Source organism: Macaca fascicularis, chromosome 16, assembly GCF_037993035.2.
Source record: "Macaca fascicularis isolate 582-1 chromosome 16, T2T-MFA8v1.1".
In the NCBI taxonomy this organism is placed as follows: Eukaryota; Metazoa; Chordata; class Mammalia; order Primates; family Cercopithecidae; genus Macaca; species Macaca fascicularis.
In genome coordinates, this window is record NC_088390.1 from 10,358,761 (window position 1) to 10,365,116 (window position 6,356).

Sequence of the window (6,356 nt, forward strand, 5' to 3'; positions counted from 1 at the left end):
CTCAGGAGAGAGAGAACGTTTATAGAGTAGGTGAACTTAGAGTGTGTCTACATCCTCCATGGAGTATGGTGACAGCGGCCAAAGCCCTCTAGGGACCAGGGCATGAGGGATTCCACTGAACCTTGGCCTGGACATTGTTTCTCACCTGTATTTTTTGGCCTTGACCTTTTTTTTTTTTTTTTTGAAACAGGATCTCACTCTGTCACCCAGGCTGGAGTGCAGTGGCAGGATCACAGCTCACAACAGCTTTGACTTCCCAAGTTCAAGTCAGCCTCTTGAGTAGTTGGGACTACAGGTGCGCACCACCATGCCTGGATAATGTTTTATTTTTTGTAGAGATGGGGGTCTCGCTGTGTTGCGCAGGCTGGTCTCAAACTCCTGGATGCTAGTGATCCTCCTGCCTCAGTCTCCCAAAGTACTTGGATTACGGCACCTAGCTGGCCTTGACTTCTGCTACCTAAGGTTATGCTGGGGGAGCCTGAGGGAATGCTGTTTCTGTGGCTTTGTAGACTTCTTCATTTATACATTTGTTCATTCATTCATTCACTCATTTATTTATTTTACCATAAAACAATCACATGAAAAACGTTTTGTGTGTGTGTGTTTGTTTGTGTGCACAATTGCTTATGGGGAAGGTGTTTACAGCTTTCATCGGGTTGACAAAGGTTTCTCTGATCCCAAAGAGTAAAACAAGACAAAACAAAAACAAACAAACCAAACAAACCCCGTCTGTATGGAAGGGTAAGAAGATTGAATTAGCATTTGTTGAGGCCGTTCTGTGCCAGGTGCTATACTAAATTTTTTGTGTGTGTTTTTTTGTTTGTTTGGGTGTTTGTTTTGGAGGGAGTGTAACTTTTTAAAATGAAATAATAAAAAAAAAATCACTGTAGGAAATTTGGAAAAATAATGAGAATAATATAGAAAAAATTAAAAATTAATCTGTAGTCCAGCCACACAAAGAGCTCTTTAGCCATTGTGAATCTGTTATCTTCAAACCATCTTCCTATAAAACTGGACACTTCACACTTCTACAACTCCCTGACACGGTTCTTTTTTTTTTTTTTTTTTTTTTTTTTTTGAGACGGAGTCTCCCTCCGTCGCCCAGGCTGGAGTGCAGTGGAGCAATCTCGGCTCACTGCAAGCTCCGCCTCCCGGGTTCACGCCATTCTTCCGCCTCAGCCTCCCGAGTAGCTGGGACTACAGGCGCCCACAACCGCGCCCGGCTAATTTTTTGTATTTTTAGTAGAGACGGGGTTTCACCGTGTTAGCCAGGATGGTCTCGATCTCCTGACCTCGTGATCCGCCCGCCTCAGCCTCCCAAAGTGCTGGGATTACAGGCAAGAGCCACCGCGCCAGGCCCCTGACATGGTTCTTATTCCTAAACCGTAGAAGACTGAGGCTGAAGCCACGTCCCTCGTACCCGGAGGCGTGCAGCCTTAGCTTTCAAGGATAGCTTTTAGGGGGTGAGGAATACACTTAGCTACCAGAGTAAGACAAGTTCAAGGATTGAGGAATACAGGACTGAGGTTCACAAAGGAGCAGGAGGGAGTCTTGAAGGGACCCCTGCAGAAAGGTAATAATTCGGCAGGTCTTGAAGAACCTGCCCAAGTTGTTTAACGGTTACAGAGTTTCAGTTTTACACGATGAAAAGAGTTCTGGAGCTGGATGGTGGGTTATTTCAAATAATGAAAGTTCTGGAAATGGAGTTGGTAGATGGGAAAGAGGGAATTACTGAGATACGGCTTGGGTACGGGGGGCACCGATGGGGCAGGAACAGGCACTGCATCTCATAGAAGCTTGATCCCACCTCAAAACTGACACGATTCTGCCACCGTGGAATAGCTGTTAATGCATTTTGGAATTTTTCTCACCACTGTAATTCCCATCATATATTTATTGCTGCCGCTTCTGGAGATATCTACTTTACATGGTATAAAATTGACTTTGGAATTTGCTCAGGAAGAAATTTGGCTTGTACTTGCTGTGTGTGTGTGTTTTTTTTTTTTTTTAAGTTATGTGGTTGTTTTTAGCCCCACTTACAGCTATCTTTACCACTCTAAATAATACAGTTACCCTCTGCTGCCTATGTTTTCCAACTTTAGATGGCATCAATGAACTTTCCCTTATGGAGGATGAGAAGATCAATGCTGTAACTCATCCTTCACCTCTCTTCCGCCCCCTCCACCCTAACTCCTGACATCTGTCCACGGGATGCTCAGTTTTAGCCTGTCAGAGTTTATAATATTTATATTCTGTTCTGTAACTGAAACCGGGATTTTTTAAAAATTGCGATAAAAAATACATAACATAAAATGTGCTGAATTTGCTGTCTTAACCTTTTTTTTTTTTTTTTAGATGGGGTCTTGTTCTGTTGCCCAGGCTGGAGTGCAATGGTGGGATCTCGGCTCACTGCAACCTCCACCTCCCAGGTTCAAGTGATTCTCCTGCCTCAACCTCCTAAGTAGCTGGGATTTCAAGCACCTGCTACCATGCCCAGCTAATTTTTGTAGTTTTAGTTGAGGCAGGGTTTCACCATGTTGGCCAGGCTGGTCTCGAACTCCTGACCTCAAGTGACCACCCGCTTCGGCCTCCTAAAGTTCTGGGATAACAGGCATGAGCCACCATGCCCGTCCATCTTAACGTTTTTTTAAATGTACAGTTCAGTGTTAAGTTTTCACATTGTTGTACAGTCATCACCACAATCCAGCTCTAGAACTCTTGTAAAACAGAAATCCTGTAACCATTAAACAATTCAGGCCAGGTTCAATGACTCATGCCTGTAATCCAAGCACTTTGGGAGGCTGAGATGGGAGAATGGAGTGCAATAGTGGGATCATAGCTTACTGTAATCTCGACCTCCCGAGCTCAAATGATCCTCCCATCTCCGCCTCCTGAGTAGCTTGGACCACAGGCATGCACCTCCATGCCTGGCTAACTTCTGAGCCCAGAAGTTCAAGACCAGCCTGGGCGACATTGGAAGACCCCCCCCTCCCGCCCCATCTCAAAAAAATTAGCCAGGTATAGTGGTGCATGCCTGTAGTCCCTGCTACTCAGGAGGCTAAGGTAGGAGGATCACTTGACCCGAGAGGTCGAAACTGTAGTGAGCTATGATTGCATCACTGTACTCCAGCGTGGATGACAAAGCAAGACCATGTTTCAAGAAAACAAACAAAAAATACAAACCCCCCCACAACACTCCATTTCACTCTCCAAGTTCCTGGCAACCACTATTCTTTTTGTCAGTATGATTTTGATTACTCTAAGTACCTTATATAAGTGGAATCATACAGTTTTGCATCTCTGTGTGACAGGTTTATTTCACTTAGCATAATGCCCTCAAGGTTCATCCATGTTGTAGCATATTGCTGAATTTCGTTTCTTTTTAGGCTGAAGAATATTTTGTTGTATAGATATACCATATTTTGCTTATGCATTTATTCCTCAATAGACATTGAATTGCTTTCACCTCTTGGCTATTGTGGAAAATGCTGCTATGAGTGTGATTGTACATCTATCTCTTTGAGACTCTGCATTCAATCCTTTTGTGCATATACCCAGAAGCAGAATTGCTGGATCATGGCAATTCTATTTTTAAGTTTTTGAGGAATCGTTATACTGCTTTCCGTAGAAACTACATTGTTTTACGTTCTCACCAACAGTGCACAAAGGTTCCAGTTTTCCCACATCCTTGCCAACTCTTGTTAGTTTCTGATTTTTTTTTTTAATAGTTGCCATCTGATGAGTGTAAGCTGATATCTCGTTGTAGTTTTGATTTGCGTTTTCCTAATGATGAGGGATGTTGGCATCTTTTCATTATTAGGGAATTGCAAATCAAAACTACTGTGCTTGTTGGCCATTTGTATATCTTCTTTGGTGAAATGTCTACTCAAGTCCTTTGCCCATTTAAAAATCAGGTTATTTGTTTTATTGTTAATGAGTTGTAGGAGTTCTTTATATATTCTGGATGTTAACCCCTTACCAATGAAGTGTTTTGCAAACATTTTCTCCCATTATGTAGGTTGCCTTTTCACTCTGTTGATTGTGTTGTGAGATGTACAAAAGTTTTTTATTTTTATGTAGTCCAGTTTATCTATTTTTACTTTTATTGGCTGGGTTTTTGGTACCATATCCAAGAAATTACTGCCAAATTCAATATCATAAATCTTGTTCCCTATGTGTTCTAAGAGTTTTATTATTTGGGGCCTTTGATCTATTGAGTTAATTTTGTATATGGTGTATGGCAAAGATGCAATTTCATTCTTTTGCATGTGAATATCCAGTTTTCTCAACACTATTTGTTGAAAAAACCACCCTTTCCCTATTAAATGATCTGGTGCTGTATTAGTCCATTTTCACACTGCTATAAAGAATACCTGAGATCAGAGAGTTTATAAAGAAAAGAAGTTTAATCAACTCACAGTTACACATGGCTGGGGAGGCCTCAAAAAATTTTCAATCATGGTGGAAGGGGAGGCACATCTTACATGGTGGCAGGCAAGAGACAGTGTGTATGTGAAGGAGGAACTGCCAAACACTTACAAAACTCGCTCATTACTCACTACCACGAGAACAGCATGGGGGAAACCACCCCCATGATCCAGTTACCTCCCACCAGATCCCTCCGTTGACATGTGGGGATTATGGGGATTACAATTCGAGATGAGATTTGAATGGGGACACAGAACCAAACCATATCAGTACCCTTATTGAAAATTATTGACGTTTCTGTGAGGCTTTATTTCTGGGCTCTCTATTCTAGTCCATTAGTCCATATGTCTGTCTTTATACTAATACCATACTATTTCGATTACTGTAGCTTTGTAGTAAGTTTTGAAATCAGGAAGTATGAGACTTCCAACTCTGTTCTTTTCAAAATTGTTTCAGCTATTTGATGTCCCTCAAGATTCCATATGAATGAAATTAAGTTTTCTGTCCCTGTCTATAGATTGACTCTAAAAAGTGAAAACCAACAAATGACATTAACTATTTTTCATTGTTGAGCCCAGCAGTGTAATCAGACCTGTAGAGAGGTATACTTGTTTGTTAGGATGGTCCTAATGAAGTACCACAAACTGAGTGGCTTAATCAAGAGAAATAAATTATTTCACAGTTCTGCAGGCCAGAAGCCCAAGATCAAGATGCTGACAGGGTCATCCCTCTCTAGGGCAGGGACTAGGGGAGGATCAGTTCCAGACCTCTCTCCTAGCTTCTGGCTTTTGGCAGCATAAATCCAATCTTCACATGGCATTCTCCCTATGAGCATATCTGTGTCCAAATTTCCCCTTTTTATTAGGACACTAGTCCTATTGGATTAGGGCCCACCCAAAGACCCTAATTAACTTAATGTTAACTTAATTACCTTTGTGAAGAACCTCTCTCTAAATAAGGTCATGTTTTGAGGTCCTGGGGATGAGGACTCCAATGTATCCTTTTTGGGGGACACAATTCAACCCATAACAAAAGGAAATGTAATCCTATCTCACTAACTCTGTTCCATTTGATGGAAAATTCCCAAGTGTCAAAGTCAAATGGATACCCTTTCTTTACACTCCATCAAAATCATGTCATATTTTAGTTTGCTTCATACTTGAATAGAAATGTTCTGGTTCAGATTTTAGTTTCTAATTACATTTCTTTTTCTTTTACATAAATAAATAAATAAAAAAACTATTAAGTCTCACCTTACCAATAAGTTCATCTGTGTTCTAAATTATATCAGTATGACTAAATGCAGGACCCTGACAATCTAGGTTCAAATTCCAGGTCTGTCAATAGCTCTTTGGGCATGTCACTTAAACTCTATACTTCAGTTTTCCCATATTGTTAGTGGAGTAAGAATGGTATCTAACTCTTCGGAATGTTGTGAGGAATGGAATGAGCATAGAAGAAGATTTAGAGCAGTACCTGGCACGGAGCAAGCACTCTCAACAAATATTCACTATTTACTGTGGCATACTATTTGTTGAAATAAAGCTGCTTTCTCTTAAAAGAGATGTTCTTCTCAGTGCCCCATGAGTCTTTTTGTAGAGCCAACATTTCTGCCTGCCTTGTTCTTCTTTAAGAGTGTCTTAGCTGTTTTTTGTTTGTTTGTTTGTTTGTTTTGTTTTGTTTTGAGATAGAGTTTCACTCTGTTGTCCAGGTTGGAGTGCAGTGGTGCGATCTTGGCTCACTGCAACCTCAGCCTCCCTGGTTAAAGCAGTTCTCCTGCCTCGGCAAGTAGCTGGGATTACAGGCATCCACCACCGTGCCCGGCTAATTTTTTGTATTTTTAGTAGAGATGGGGTTTCGCCATGTTGCCCAGGGTGGTCTTGAACTCCTGGGCTCAAGCATTACACTGGCCTCAGCCTCCTAAATTG